At 49.8% G+C, this 15,691-nt stretch overlaps 4 non-coding genes across 4 annotated transcripts; 1 reads left to right on the top strand and 3 right to left on the bottom strand.

The window, feature by feature from the left end:
- Nucleotides 1-882: 882 nt before the first annotated feature.
- TRNAM-CAU (transfer RNA methionine (anticodon CAU)) lies at nt 883-956 on the bottom strand. The gene has a single exon. It is a non-coding gene; the product is annotated as a tRNA-Met (tRNA).
- Nucleotides 957-4,580: 3,624 nt separating this feature from the next.
- Nucleotides 4,581-4,685, top strand: TRNAR-UCU (transfer RNA arginine (anticodon UCU)). The gene is made up of 2 exons: nt 4,581-4,617; nt 4,650-4,685. It is a non-coding gene; the product is annotated as a tRNA-Arg (tRNA).
- Nucleotides 4,686-5,454: 769 nt separating this feature from the next.
- On the bottom strand, nt 5,455-5,528 carry TRNAT-UGU (transfer RNA threonine (anticodon UGU)). The gene has a single exon. It is a non-coding gene; the product is annotated as a tRNA-Thr (tRNA).
- Nucleotides 5,529-9,154: 3,626 nt separating this feature from the next.
- On the bottom strand, nt 9,155-9,227 carry TRNAQ-CUG (transfer RNA glutamine (anticodon CUG)). The gene has a single exon. It is a non-coding gene; the product is annotated as a tRNA-Gln (tRNA).
- Between the last annotated feature and the right edge of the window lie 6,464 nt (nt 9,228-15,691).

The raw sequence follows: 15,691 nt of genomic DNA on the forward strand, positions 1-15,691 counted from the left end.
GACCAAACTGAAGGAGGCCGGGCCCCACCTGGGGACTCCAACCTAAACCCTGAGACCAAGGGGTTTACAAGCCAGAGAATCAAAGTTTGCTGCATTTTGCCCTCCCCCAACCCTGCAGAACCTCAAAGGCAACTCTACAGGCCCAGCGGCTGACAGAGAGGTGCATGTTAGAGCCTCTGCCCACTGAGCTGTAGCCTTCTGTGCCCAGGGAGCCAGACACCACCAGGGTGGGAAGGCAGGAGGGAAATGGGGAATGGCCGAACTTTGCGAGACAGTGGTGTTGTCTGGAACCATACAGTAGAACAGTTTACAGGTGGGTCTGAGTAGGGCACCGTGGCTTAGCTGGCTAAAGCACTTACCAAATAAACAACAGCACCTGGGTTCAGTTACCATTGGTGTGTTGTTGCAGCTTTTGCTCACATTTACTTATGACCTTCTGGGACACAGAAGAGGTCTCCTCTGGCCACCCATGGAACTGCTGGTTCAGGAAAAGGCTGATTGCAGAGGTGTGTTGGGAAGAAGGAAACCACAAGTCCCAAGAGGTTTCTCCCCCTCAAGTGAGAAGCTCCTGATGCCCACAGACCCTGACTCTCCATGGGTGCAGGAGCTGCAGAGGTTGCACCCTCAGGCTCTCTAGGCCCTGACTCCTTCACGCATTAACAAGTGTGTGTGGTGCTGACTCTCCTGTCCCAGTAATTGCAGTGAGAGCCCTGTTATTGCCAGTCACAGCAGCCCCTGCATTGGCTCCAGGCTTGTTGTTTCCTTCTTCCCAACATCCCTCTCCAGTCAGCCTTTCCTGAACCAGAAGTTCCATGGGTGGCCAGGGGAGGCCTCTTCTGTGTCCCAGAAGGACCTAGGAAAAAGTGAGCAAAGGTTACAACAAGGCACCACTGGGAATTGAACCCAGGATCTCCTGTTTATGAGGCAGGTGCTTTAGCCAGCTAAGCCATGGTGCCCTCCTCCAAAGCCTCTTTAAAATGGCTCTTTATGTTTCCAGACAACACTTTTGACTCCCAAAGTGCAGCCATTCCCCATTTCCCTCCAGCCATGGAGTCCAGGCGGTTTTTGGCCTCCTGGGCACAGAAAGCTACAGCTCCGTGGGCAGGAGGCTTTGGCTTCCTTGCCCATGGGATGCTGTTGCAGGAAGGGCTGCTCAGCAGGGACGGGGTTCACCTGTCGAGGAAGGGAAGAGTATTTGGGAGCAGACTGGCTAACCTAGTGAGGAGGCTTTAAACTAGGTTTGATGGGGGCAGGTGACCAAAGCCCACAGGTAAGTGAACAACATGGACACCTGGGAGATGGGCCAGAAATGGGAGAGAGCAGGGGCTGTAACCGCAGAGATAAATGAGGGACGAGGGACCACTGGGAAGCAAAATCTAATCTGTGTCTTAGATGCTCGTATAGACACATGGAAATGATGGGTAATGAGCAGGAAGAAGTTGGTATCACAGGGACTTGGTGGGATAATACACTTTATTGGAATTTTGACACAGAAGGGTAGAGCTTGCTCGGGAAGGACTGGCAGGGAAAAGGGAGGAGGAGTTTCCTTAGATATGAAACATGAGAAAACTTGGCCTGAGGCGGAGATGGACACAGGAGACAGACTTCTCAGGAGTCTTTGAGTGAGGTTAAAGGGGAGATGCCTGACGCTTTTTAAACAATTAATAAAATCATCCAAAGCGCAGCTGGTTTCACACACACTCAGCCTCACCCACAGCTGGGAGGCAGTTTGCAGGGAGCTGAAAAGAAACAGAAGAGGGGAAACTGGAGCCTGGCAGAACCAAGTCTTGGGATTCTTCTGTGTCCAGATGTGCTAAGCAGCTGGCAGCCAAGCTCCCAAGTGCTGGTCTGTTCCCACCCTCCCCAGGCAGGTGAATCCCCTCCAATGGGTGTTACAGGCTGGACTTCGCCTGCCTGATTTTAGCCAGGGAACTGCTCCCTGTGAGGCAAACATGACACCCCCTGCCCTGCGGAAACCAGTCCATTGCCTTATGGGAAGGAGCCCCTGGAAGCACTTAGCCCCTGGCTGGCTCTGCCTGTGGAAAGGAGGAAGTAGCAAACATCAATCCGTGGAGAATGTGGGTATCGATCCCACTGCCTCTTGCACGCAAAGTGAACGCTCTACCACTTGAGCTAATTCCCCTGCCTGTGAAGAGTTTTCCTGCCCCACCCATCTTGTTCCAGAGCCCACAACATCCCTTCTGCTAAACCCACATGTAAAACTTGGCAAATATCCAGAGAAATTGTAGTTCCCTTTACAAGACTCTGCACAGCTCAGTTCTAATCAGCCGGTCTTCCCTAGAGCCCGGAACATTGACCATGGCAGCGTCGCTCTTACGCCCAGTGTAGACACGGCTTTAGAGTGTCACAAACCAGCCCCGGACACATTCCTGGCTAGGACCAGTCACAGTCTGGGCTCAGTGAGGGTCCGTCCTGCCTGAGATGTACGTGATACAAAAGCCTCCTTTTCCCTGCCCAGTTCCCAGCACTGGCTGCAGACCCAGTGATATTTGGTGCATTGGCTGCTGTCCCTGCTGGCAGGGAGCTGTCCCGCACCCGCAGTTCATCCGCCTCCCGGGGAGGCATCAACTCTGTGAGGGGGAGAAGCCAGGGCATTTCCCTGCATGTGTAAAGACCATCACTGCCGGCCCGGCCTGGGCCAGTGCGCTGGCATCCCTCATGTCTGGAGCATCTGCCAGGGAAAAACTGAAACCGCATCATGAGATAAGGGGTCAGGGTCTCCCCCGGAAGGAGCTATAGGGGATGGGCTACCTCTACTTCTCCCCAGCAGGAAATACTGGACCAGGGGTCCCTCCCCCCCTCCCCAGGAGGAGCTATGGCACCAGGGGACCCTCCACCCCCCTGCAGGAGCCAATGGGTGCCATGGGGGCTCACACAAACAGAGGCACAAACCCTCAATATCGGTGCCCAGGGCAAAAGTCGCTCTGCTCCTGGACCAGGAACAGTGACTAGCAGTGAGGCCCCTCCCTGGCAGCACCGTGTCAGACGGTTTCTTCTCGGCCTGGTGCCTCCTGAATGCTGGGAGGAGCTGCCTGATCCGAGGGGCTGCAGTTCCCTGGAGAGAGGGGCTGGCTACATCTACCCTGCAGACTTCTTGCTCAAGAACTGTTTTGTGCAAAAGGTCTTGCACAACAGTGTGTCCACACTCCCATGTGCTTTTGCACAAGAGAAGTGCTTTTCTGTAAGAGCGCCCATGGCAGTGTGGACGTTCTCCTGCGCAGGAAAGCTCTGATGTCCACTTTAGCCATAGGGCTTTCTTGAGCAAGAAACCCCTGTTGCCTGTCCACACTGCCTCCTTGTGGATGAGTTCTTGCGCAAGAGGGCTTATTCCTGATGGGGAGAGGAATAACTCTTGTGCAAGAAGCCCTGTTTTCTGATGCTGTACTATACATTTACATGTGCAAGAACGTACGTGCAGTGTAGACGCTCTGCAAGTTTTTGTGCAAGAACATCTGCTCTTGCGCAAAAAGCCGGCAGTGTAGACACAGCCCTGGAATGTAGACACAGTCTGAGACAGACAAGGAAAGGAAGTGGCCAGAACCTTCCCCCGCAGGCTAGTCCTCAACAGGATAGGTGCGTCTATACATCACCCTCATCTCGAAGTGAGCTGTGCAGTGTGAGCGGCTGCCCAGGACCCCCAGGGGAAGGTCTGTGGGGAGTTTCCAAGGCAACAACAAGTACAAAGTTTCATAATCTACGGTCATGTGACTGATTTATTCCTCCACTAACAAGTGTCTCTGAAGGGATGAGATATGCAGGGCCCAGGTGCAGGCAGCCGGGTCACATTCTCCTGCCTGATTCTCAGTCCTGCCTGAAGCCTGGCGACAGAGAGAAGAGGCCAATGCAAAGAGCCCCGTGGCAGCAAGGGAGTCAGTATGTGGGTGCGTGGAGCAGGGAGCTGGGGGCAGAGCTGGGCTCTAACTCACTAGGGGTGTGTCCCATAGCTCAAGATAAGTGATGCAATTGGGTAGCTTATTTTGAGTCAATTTTGAAATAGCTTATTTTGTAATTCGGTGCTGACTACACAGCACAGCACTTATTTCCAAATAAATCGCTATTCCAAAATGCCTCTCACTCCTCCTGCCATGAGGTTTGCAGGGACGTCGGAATAGCGAGCCCGTTATGGTTTGAAATAAGGGGCTTGCTCTTAAGACGCGTCAGTGTGATATGAGCACCACGTCCCCTAAACCTCCGAGCTAGCCGGCCCACGGGTGTCAGTCCCACAAGTGGCCCTTTCAGAAAGGAGCCTCAGGCCGCCACAGAGACCTTGTGGGGTCTAGAACAAGGTGGGTGGGGCAGGTGAGGTGCTCACATGCAGTGAGTTAACTGAAATGGGAAACCCCTTAGTTTGTGTGCAAAAAGTAGTGGGATTGATGCCCATGTTCTCCAACTGCAGCTTTGTCCTGGTTACTAGTTTTCACTGTTGGGGGCTCTGTGACCCCCTTCCCTCTTCCTACCTGCTCTCCCAAAAGAGACAGATCTGGCTCCACTTCCTTTTCCCCCAGAAATTGCCAAGCTGCAAAGCAGAGAGTGGAGATATCAACACCAACAGTCCATCAGGCTCTGTGGTGCAATGGAGAGCATGTTGGACTTCTAAGCTGCATTGGTTAATGTGAGCCCAGCTAGATATTCAAAGGTTGTGGGTTCAAGTCCCACCAGAGTCACTCTAGCTGCTTCCTCATTTCCAGGATGCAGCTTTTACAGACTAGTCAATCCTTAGGCTGACACTGGGGTGGGCTGGCATCCAGGCAATTCCCAGCAGACCCCAGTGAGGGTGGAGGGAAGGGCTGGTACTTGGGGGTTGTTCTGAGATGCTGCAGGTGCCAATAGACCCTCCATGTCTCCTACCAGTGCTGTGCAACATGCAGGCTTGGAACTTTGCTGGAAAAAAGCACCAGTCTAGACGCGGATCTTTCAGAAAATAAAACCTTTTCCAAAAGATCCCTTAATCCTTATCTTAAGGGTTTATTTTCTGAAAGATCCAGCAAAGCTCCGAGCCAGAAAACAGCGGAAGTCATCTTTATGCAAATGAAGTGGGGGGGATTTAAATCCCCGTATCATTAGCAATTGCGATGTGTCTAATTTGCATCCCTTTTACGGAAAAGGGGTGCAGTGTAGACACAGCCTTAGTGTAGATGTAGCCTCTGTGAGTTACCAGCAGTGGGGCTGTTAGTGTCGGCATCTAACTAATTGCACCATTAGGCCATGTCTTCACTCAGGTGGAGATTGCTGCTGCAATCCATCTTCCAGAGCTTGATTTAGCATGTCTAGCTAAGCCTCACTAAATCAAACCCCTAGAGCACCTCCTGCTCTTTGCTACTATACTATCCTACTCCCATTGTGAGGGAACCACCAAGCTCAGCTGAAGGTAAAACCAACTCCAGATACATGTTGAAAAATGGTGGGAAGAAAAGACCCATTGATCTGGCAACAAGGCACCACTGGGAGTTGAACCCAGGATCCCCTGCTTACAAGGCAGGTGCTTTAACCAACTAAGCCATGGTGCCCTCCTTGGAAGCAACTGTAAAATTGCACTCAAGGTCTGCGCAGCCCCAGACATTAAATTGGCAGCTGGAACCCAAAACCTTTGTGTCAATTGTAGCACCAGGCCCCAAAGGGACAGACCCAAGGCAGCCGCATGGGCCTAAGGCCGGGCCTGCAGCCAGGGGGAGGGAGAAGAATCTCTCCTTTCAGCTGGAGTTGAATCAGCAACCTAAGGGCACTTGCCGAGCACCCGCTACAGGCCTCTGCTCTGCCAGCTGAGCTATGGAAGGTGCCTGGGGCAGGCTGCTTTGCCCAGGTGGCCCTTGGCCCCCCGAAGGGGCCGGCCTCCCAGGGGAAGGGCAGAGGAACCCAGCAGCACAGGGGTGTCACAGGCGCTTCACCCACAGAAGGACCCTTGAGTGATCCAGGCAGAAACGCGGCGTCTCGCTCCCTGCAGCTCCCCTTGCTGCCCTGGCAGGCGCTGCCCCTTCTCCCACCGGCCTGGGCCTGGCCTCCCTCCCCTGCCCAGCACCACAGAAAGCCCCTTGGCATGAGCCTGGGCAAGCCAGAGGCCTCAGGCCTGTCCCCTCTGAGGGGCTTGTGCCTCGGCCTCCTCTGCCCTTGGTGCCAGCTCTCCTGTGAGGGACGGACTGAGAGCAGGGCCCCACCGACACCCCCCGTCCTGCCCCACTGGCCTGCGTGCGGCGCTGGCACGGGACAGGCAGGAACGGCAGCCGGGGAGAAAGCAGCTTGGACTGACGGGCAAGTCTCACTTGCTGAGCAGACTCCCAGGCCCTGGACACTGGGGCCAGCCCCCCTGTGGTCAGAGCCCCCTGGCCACAATGCTACTCCAGGGGGCTTGGTTCCAGGGCCACCTAATCCCGGGGCTGGAGGCCTTTGTCCTGGAGTCTCAGAGCTCCCCCAGTGTCGGCTGCCGCTGGCCTGAATGGTGCTGGATGCTTCTGCTCCCCTCCCAGCAGGCTGGCCCTGCGCAGGCTCTGTGCTCGCTGGATCCTCCTCCTGCCAGGTCCCCGGCCTGCTCCTGGCAAAGCCTCAGCCTGGCTCCTTTCCTGCCCTCTGCTTGCGGGGCCTTTGGGGGCCGGCTCCGAGCAGATCCCCGAGGCCCAGTATTGGGTGCAGCACTGCTGGGCCTCCGGAGCCCGGGCTGCAGCCAGGAGGGGGAATCTCCTGCAGGGCCAGTGGGATGTAGAAAGCTGTTCCCTGGGAACCTTTCCCACGGCAGCGCCCCCAGCCTGGACAGCCCCTGCCCAGCCCAGCCCCCGCCCCAGGGTGGGCAGCATTTGGGGGGGCAGGTAGGAAAGGCCCCCCTTCCCTTCCCAGAGAGCAGACCCCCAGAGCTGCAGTGGGAGGATCTGGCCCAGGGCTGATCTCAGCAGAGGGGGCTGTGATCCCAGCCTGGGGCCAGGGAAGCTGCTACCAGCTCGTGCGGGGCGGGGGGAGCCATCCCAGAGAGGGTGGGGGCAGATAAGACAGGTGAAGGGGAACAGGAATGTGTGAGGTGGGGCAGGAAGGGGAGGCAGGTGGTGCTGAAGGGAGGTTGGGGGGATCATGCCAGACATGGGGTGGCTGGGAGTAGGGGTGCAATGGAGGGAAACTTGGGGGGTCACAGGAAGGGAAAGGGGGCAGAAGAGGTTGGGAGGAGACTGGGGGAGCAAGAGCAGCCTGGCTGGGGGAGGGGGAGACACAGGGCAGGCCTTGTACAGAAGGAGACGGGGAAAGATACAACAGCAACTCCCCCACCCCCATGGGGCAAGAGGGGGAGGGCAGAGGTGACTGGTGGTGGCACTTGGGGGCACCAACTCCTCTGCCCCTGACAAAATTTCTGAAGTTTATAACCAGGGTGTCCCCTGCCTCTGTGGGTGCCTCTCCCTGCGCCCCTCCCTCTGCAGGCTCCAGTCCCCCGGGGGGAGGAGCTGCCCCCTCCAGCAGCCTGAGGGGAATTGTTTCTGTGAATTTTTTTAAGTGTAGATATCTGCAAACACTGATCTGTAGGGACTGGCAACAGTTTATTTCCATATTTGCAGATTTGTTATTTGCATAATGGATATGCAGATATGTAAATATAATGTTACCGGTCTGGCAAAAGTTTGTGAATGGGTTTGGCCATCCATGGTATTAAAAAAAGGTTAGCAATCACTGGCCTGACCCATGGGGGGTGGCCAAATGCAAGGCAGGGAAAACACTAGGGCTCTGTCTACACTCACGGATGCTTGCATGAGAAATATGCAAATGCGGCTATGCATGGAATATCGCTGCGCCTCATTTGCATACGTAATGAGCTGCAATTTGTGCAGAAGAGGCTCTTGCTCCAGAAGGAGCTGTCTACACTGCCCCTTCCTGCGCAAGAAAAACCCTCTTGTGCAATGCCGCTACGACAATTATTTTCAGGAAGAAAGACATTGCACAAGAGGGGTTTGCTTGCGCAAGAAGGGGCAGTGTAGACAGCTCCTTCTGGCACAAAAACCTCTTCTGCAAAAATGGCGGCTCATTAAGTATGTAAATGAGGCTCCATGATATTCCACACTTAGGCTCATTTGCATATTTCTCGTGCAAGAAGCTGGGAGTGTAGACATAGCCTAGGTGAAGGGGGGGGGTATTTTCCCCACCAGGCCTTTGTCCCTCGGAATCCCTGGGGACGTTGGGTTTTCTCTTGTTTAGTTTCCCTTTTCCCTGCTTCCCTCCTCACCCTGGGGGAGGGGGCGGCTCTTTCACCCTTTCCGTGGGAAGCCCTGGCACAGAGATGGGAAGATGCTTTGAGAGTGAGTCCCTGGGCTATTTGGGGAGAGAACTTGCACGCTTCTAGCCTTTCCCTTATCATGAGGATGGCTGAGTGGTTAAGGTGTTGGACTTAAGATCTAATAGATGTTTGTCTGTGTGGTTTCAAACCCCACTCCTGGTAGCTCCCTGTTTTGGACAGACATCCATCTGGATGGTGATTTGCCCTGCTATGAGGGCAGGGGACTGGACTTGATCTCTGAAGGTCCCTTTGGCTATGTCTGGCAGCATCTTGCCATGTGGGAGATGTGCTTTTGTGCAAGAGGATCCATGGCAGTGTGGATGCTCTCCTGTGCAAGAAAGCTCTGATGGCCATTTTAGCCATAGGGCAATAAACCCCTGTCCCGCAACCACACTGCCCTCTTGAGCAGAAGGACTTACACCTGTTAGAAAAGAGCGTAGCTCTTGCGCAAGAAGCCCTCCTGCCCGTGTTGTTGCAGCAACTGCCAGTCTGCCCGCACCCAGGCCTGGCAGCCATGTCGTCTGGGGGCAAGAGCAGGGAGAACGGCGCCTTCCTAGCCCAGCCTCCTCCCCATCCCATCGCTGAGGGAACTTTCCCCCAATGCCAGCCCCATGCTCAAGGGCTTTTTAAAAGGGCCAGGCAAAAGTAGCTCCCCCCTTACTCCTACTGAGCCTCTGCCAGAGCTGCCCCTCCTCAGGCTCCGCCTTGTCACCAGACAGACCCTGCTCTGCTCCAGCCCCCTCACCCTGTCTGAGTCATTCCTGGAGCTGGTGGGACTAGACAGCTGCTGTCCTATGGGATGTGGCACTTCTTGGGGAACCATCTCTCAGTTCCCATAGGGAAAAATCAAGCCAGGGCTTCCCAATCAACCCTCAGAAGGTCACAGTTCTATACCCCAGGTGGAACTTGAACCCACAACCTGTGGCTCCAGAGGCCAGTGCCTTGTCCATTAGGCCACTGGGGCCAGACAAGAAACAAGGAGAAGGGACAGAAATTCTCTGTCCCAAAGGCGCACCCCTCACATTGGCTGGGCAGACACGTCTGCAGCCCCTGGCAGGGAGGCAGCTGGGCAGGTAGGCATCAATCACATCAATAGTGTTGATTGTGCCAATGATTATTTTTGTGCCTGTGGAAATTATTTCTCTCACACACACACATGCACTGTGTAGAGGCAACTATAACTTTAATGCTGTTGATTATCTTCTATTGATGCTAAATCAATATGCAACTGATGACATATTAAAGGGACTTTTCTATGATTGACAGGTGTCTAAATCATGCAGATACTATACAAAATATAATCTATAATTAGATTATGTCCTATATACAGTGAAGTAATGTGGTCTGAAGAAAAAGAGCTGGATAAAGTTTTCTGGTGATATCCCTAAATTCATCTTCTGAATGTCATTAACTTGCAACTGCAGAATGAGCTTTAGAATCAAGGAGTAGGGATGGTGCATTCATTTTTTATCCTTTACAAATTACTACACTATGGCTACGTGTAGACCGGCATGCTTTTCCGGAAATGCTTTTAATGGAAAAGTTTTCCGTTAAAAGCATTTTCGGAACAGAGCATCTAGAGTGGCACGAACGCTTTTCCGCAAAAGCACTTTTGTGGAAAAGCTTCCGTGGTCAATCTAGACGCGCTTTTCCACAAAAAAGCCCCAATTGCCATTTTCGCGATCGGGACTTTTTTGCGGAAAACAAATCTCAGCTGTCTACACTGGCCCTTTTGCGCAAAAGGGACTTTTGCCCGAATGGGAACAGCATAGTATTTCCGCAAAAAGCACTGATTTCTTACAGTAGGAAGTCAGTGCTTTTGCGGAAATTCAAGTGGCCAGTGTAGACAGCTGGCAAGTTTTTCCGGAAAAGCGGCTGATTTTCTGGAAAAACTGGCCAGTCTAGACACAGCCTATGACTAGATTAGACTTGGAGAAAAGTGCAGGGGTTGGGATGAAGGGAACACTGCAGAAGTTAGGGGCACAATGCAGGGTTGGTGGCAAAGGGTGCACAGGATGGGGGTGCAGGAGATGGGGAGCTCATGGATGCAGGAACGGTAGAGCAAGGCTGGGTGGAAATGAGACTGCGTGCCAAGCTGGTACATTTTCAGGGTGCATGTGTGCAGGGTCACGCACCTTGCTAATTATCCTTTGGTTTAGTATATTTCTTCCATAATTTAAATTGCATGTGTGTGTGTGTAAAACTCTCAATAACTCTTGGGTGCCACGTAGGCACACATCTGAACAAGCACACAGGATGTCACTCTTTGTGCACAAGAAAAAATTCACTCTGCTCATGGATGGAAAATCTTAGGACTACTGGTTGAAGGCTCTAGCTGGGGCTGTGATCTTAAAGATAGAGGGGACTGACATGTAGGCCACATCAAGGGGAAAAGACTCCCACGAGCTCTCACTGCCCCAGCACACGTGTTACTGTGAAGGGGGAGGAAGGAGACACACCTCTCCCTGCCATGGTAACTCTGGGCCTGGGGCCATGGGATAGCCAACTGTCCTCTGGCCACAGCAGAACTGGGCTGGGGTTGAGACCTGTGGGTAGAGGTATCTCTCCCCACCAAAGCCCTATAAGCTCATATGGCATTTAATAAGCTGAGGCACAGCCACCTGGCCACATAGCTTACAGGGAACTCAGGTTCTAGGTTTCTTCCCACTGTAGATTCTCCAATGGATAACAAGAGCTGAGCTCTGACTGAAGCTTTCCCCACAGTCAGAGCAGCTGAATAGTTCTCTCTCATCTGTAGATTGTCTTATGTTTAACACACACGAGGACAAGGGGGATCTAGTAGATACAGTGTACTTAGATTTCCAAAAAAGCCTTTAACAAGGTCCATCACAAAAGGCTCTTGTGTAAATTAAGTTATCATGGGATAACCAAGAAGATCCTTCCATGGATTGAGAAATGGTTAAAAGACAGGAAACAAAGGGTAGGAATAAACGGTAAATTTTCAGAATGGAGAGGTGTAACCAGTGGTGTTCCCCCAGAATCAGTCGTAGGACCAATCCTATTCAACTTAATAAATGATTTAGAGAAAGGGGTGAGCAGTGAGGTAGCCAAGTTTGCGGATGTTACTAAACTGTTCAAGATAGTCAAAACCAAAGCAGGCTATGAAGAACTTCAAAAAAAGATCTCACCAAACTGAGTGACTGGACAACAAAATGGCAAATGAAATTTAATGTGGATAAGTGTAAAATTATGCACATTGGAAAAAATAAACCTAAGTATACATACAATATGATGGGGGCTAATTTAGCTACAACTAATCAGGAAAGAGATCTTGGAGTTATCGTGGATAGTTCTCTGAAAATGTCCACAGTGTGCAGCGGCAGTCAAAAAACCAAATAGGATGCTAGGAATTATTAAAAAAGGGACAGAAAATAAGATGAAGAATATCTTAGTGCCCGTATATAAATCTACAGCACACTCACATCCTGAATACTGTGTACAGATGTGGTCTCCTCACCTCAAAAAAGATATTTTGGCATTAAAATAGTTCAGAAAAGAGCAACTAAAATGATTAGGGGTTTGGAATGGGTCCCATATGAGGAGAGGCTAAAGAGACTGAGACTTTTCAGTTCAGAAAGAAGGGACTGAGGGGGATATGATAGAGGTATATAAAATCATGAGTGGTGGGGAGAGGGTGAATAAAGAAAAACTATTTATTTGTTCCTATAATAAGAACTAGAGGACACCAAATGAAATTAATGGGTAGCAGGTTTAAAACTAATAGAAAGTTCTTCACACAGCACACAGTCAACTTGTGGTACTCCTTGCCAGAGAAGGCTGTGAAGGCTAGGACTGTAACAGGGGTTAAAAAAGAGCTACATAAAATCATGGAGATTAGGTCCATAAAAGAGTATTAGTCAGGGGGTAAGGAATGGTGCCCCTCGCCTCTGTTTGTCAAAGGCTGGAGAAGGATGGCAGGAGACAAATTGCTTGATCATCTTCTTCGGTCCACTGCCTCAGTGTAAACCAGAATAGCAAAATAATGTAACAACTCCACAGTTGTATAACAAATATGTAACAATCCAACTACTAAGTATTGTAACCCAATGAATGCAGATGTAACATCCAGTATGAGCCTCTAATGTATCATCTTGAACAGTGCATGTAAATGATACAGGACTGAAATATCTGAATGCATATACATCCACTCATTATGTTTATAAATGTAACATCTATGTGAAACCAATCTATATATGTAAACATGTCCTATTTCAAAATGGAGTCCAGAACTCCATTTTAAGTTGAGAATTCTACTGACATCCATTTTAAGTTAAGATCTTGTCACGTATTAAAGCTACTGTATATCTAGCTGTTAGGATTTAAAATTCAAGCTAGTATACGTGTTGAAATTTGAATAATCTATAAATATACATAAGCATCTTATGTCAGCCAATGATTTTAAAACATGCTGTTAAGCATCTTTTCTAAGCCAATCAGATCGTACCACGGAACCTAATGAAAATGCATGAACCCAGACTATTTAAGTCTCTGCTGCGCAGCAGTTGCTGTCGCGTCGGGTCTACGTCGGTTCCGTCGGGATAGGTTCTAGGCTAGGTTAGAGAGAGAGTGAGTCATCCTTGTCCTAGGTGTATGAAAGAGGTCCTGTAAAGATATTCTTCTAGAGAAGCTAGCAGAAGGCTATGCTATCTCTATTTTATATAATATAGTATTTTCTTGAGTCAGGCTGGTGGAAGGCCAGACCTCCTCAAATAGATTAGTTAGGTTAGCTAGTTTAGTATTTTAATTAGATTAGATCCTGTCATCGAGTCTCTACGTCAGGCCGCATCGGTCCACGCATGTCGGCCGTCGTCGTGTCTGTTCGTTGGGCACGTCGGGATTAGGTTAAGGTTTTATTTTTAGGATAGGGTTAGAGTAGATAGAACAGACTCATCAATCGCCTGATACGGCTGCAACGAAGCGCAGAGAAGAGGCAGCGAGGACCAGAGGGCTTCACGGAAGGTGAACCAACCGTCTTCGTCCTCCATCCGTGCTTCGAGGGATCTCCTGGGCTGTTCCTCTCCTGCGGCTTTAATTAGCCAACGGATTGTAGGTCGCCTAGCATCGAGATCAGCTGACGAGGGACGCCTAGCTGTCCTCCCTAAAGGCTTTCAATTAGCCCAAAGGTTGTAGGTCGCTAGCAACTCATCAATCGTCTCCGTCGCCGTAGACTCTGTGTAGGTATAGGAGCCTGGAGGGACTCCCCCTCCTGGTCCATTTAATGTAAAAAGGGGACTGCTCCCTCATTTGTTCCTTCAAGGCACTGTTGGTTAAATTTGTTAAATAATATAGTCTTGTAGTTTTCACTGAAAATTCGGTCTTAAGTTTTCATTTTATACGTGCCTAACATCCCTGAGAAATTATATACTCTCCGGTGATTAGATACAGAGTGAGAGTCGCACCTGAGATACCATCCCTAGCGGATGAGACCAGGGTACGGTTACAAAGTATCCATCTGGAGTAGCTAGTCTACATGACACTTCTCCATCTGTTAAAAGATTACTGTAACAGAATTTGGCGACCGCGGCAGGACTCTCTAGAGTGTGTTTTTCTCAGGCTTTTATTCTAGTATAAAATACCTTGAAGGAACACTTGAGTGTGGTTCGGGGGTTGTTTTATTTAAGGGCTTAGATAGATAGAGGGTATCCAGGAGGGGAAGGATTGAACCTAGCTGTGAACTGGCCATTCATAGTTTGGGGATTCCTAAAGCTCCCGGGGCCCAAAATCTCCTTTCCTTTTTAAAACGGTCCCCTTATCACCAAATACCCCTCTAGTGTAATGTAGTTAATTTAATAAGTACTGTAATTAAAGAAAATCCGTTAAGATTTATTCCTCTTAAGGTCTATTGACCTAAGAGAAGAACACCTTGGAGACAAGAGTAACCCTTGTCCAGGTGTTTCTGATCAAAGAAATTTTTTTCTTTGGTTCCGTAAGGTGCTTACTGTTGTCTGCAGCAGAGCAAGCAGCCTCAGGTTTTAAACCCCTTTAGAGGTTTTTCCTCTTGGTCATAGAACGTTCGTGGCAAGGTTGCCATTCAAGGTCCGCCATTTTGAGAGGCCTCCTTAGACCGTCCGGGCGTGTTCGCCATTTTGTGGTTTGGTTGTCCGACATTTTGTAATTGGCATTCCGCCATTTTGGCTGTCCGCCATTTTGTTATTGGGGAAGCCATTTTAGGTATAGAACGCTCCGCCATTTTAGGTATAGAACGCTCCGCCATTTTAGGTTGGCTTTGGAACGTTTGGTGTGTCGCCATTTTGAGGCGTTCCGCCATCTTGGGATTTAGAACGGTCATAGTTCCGCCATTTTGTAGTTGGCTTAGAACGTTCGGTGTTGCTTGGCAACCACCGCTTTTGCTGCGCAGTACCTTTGCAAGGAGCTTGCCCAGCCAGTTTAATATTAGTTTATGGTAAATTTCTGCAGGACAGAGGCCTGATCAGCCTGCTGTTCCTGAGTAACCCAGAATTTTACCAGGTTTTTCCCAAACTTGTAAGGATAAAGTAAGGTCCTTATAAGTTTTAGCATGGCAGCTAAGAAGATACCGAGGATCTTCGGGCTAGATGGCAGCAAGCCGGCTGTGCAGATTAATAAAATTATTTTGGAACAAGATATTAATGTATTCATTAAAGATGTTAATTTTGGGGATGTGAATGATTTAAAGGGAGAAAACTGTTGAGATAACTTTAAAGTTATGTATGAAAATTTTGTAACCTAAGCCTAGTATAAAACACAAGAAAAGAGCTTGTATACAAGGACTGGCTATAGTGACCAGATCTTTGGATGCAGAAGTAAAAGCCATTGCTAAACAGCTAAAGGACACATTAGAGATCAAATTGGCACAGGACGTGACAATACAAAAATTAAAGAGTGATTTAACTTTGAGAGAGAGCAAGAATGATACGCTGCGCTCTCAAAGAGATATGTTATCTCATCAAGTAGATGATGTCCTCAAGAGATGCCAACAGTTAGAGGGGGATCTAACTGAGAAAGTAGCAATGTTTAATGATTCAAAGGCTACTGTTAGGCACCTCTTGAGTGAGAAAAGACAAAATACACCTGTCAATGTAGATCACTCTGGATGTCAGCATAGAATAAAAGAATTAGAGCAAAAATTAGGTCTTGCAAGGGGTTTTGTCTCTGCCATAAATGAAGGAGTAGAGAAAGATATATATAACAATACTATTCTAACTAATGAATTAGTGGAAGGAATGATGGAGCCCGAGGTGTTCCACCCTAATAATCCAAACCCAGTAGTGAAATACGAGAGGAGGGTTCTTTCACCAGAGCAGGCCAGAGCTGTAGGGCAAAATCTAGGACCTTGCAGAAAAATGAATGCCATAGACTGGATGGCTAAACTAGCAAGAACAAACCTCACCAGTGATGACATGTTGGTTGTTCTTCGAGAATGTCTAC

Source organism: Pelodiscus sinensis, chromosome 19 (assembly GCF_052426305.1).
Source record: "Pelodiscus sinensis isolate ZL-2025 chromosome 19, ASM5242630v1, whole genome shotgun sequence".
NCBI lineage: Eukaryota > Metazoa > Chordata > Testudines > Trionychidae > Pelodiscus > Pelodiscus sinensis.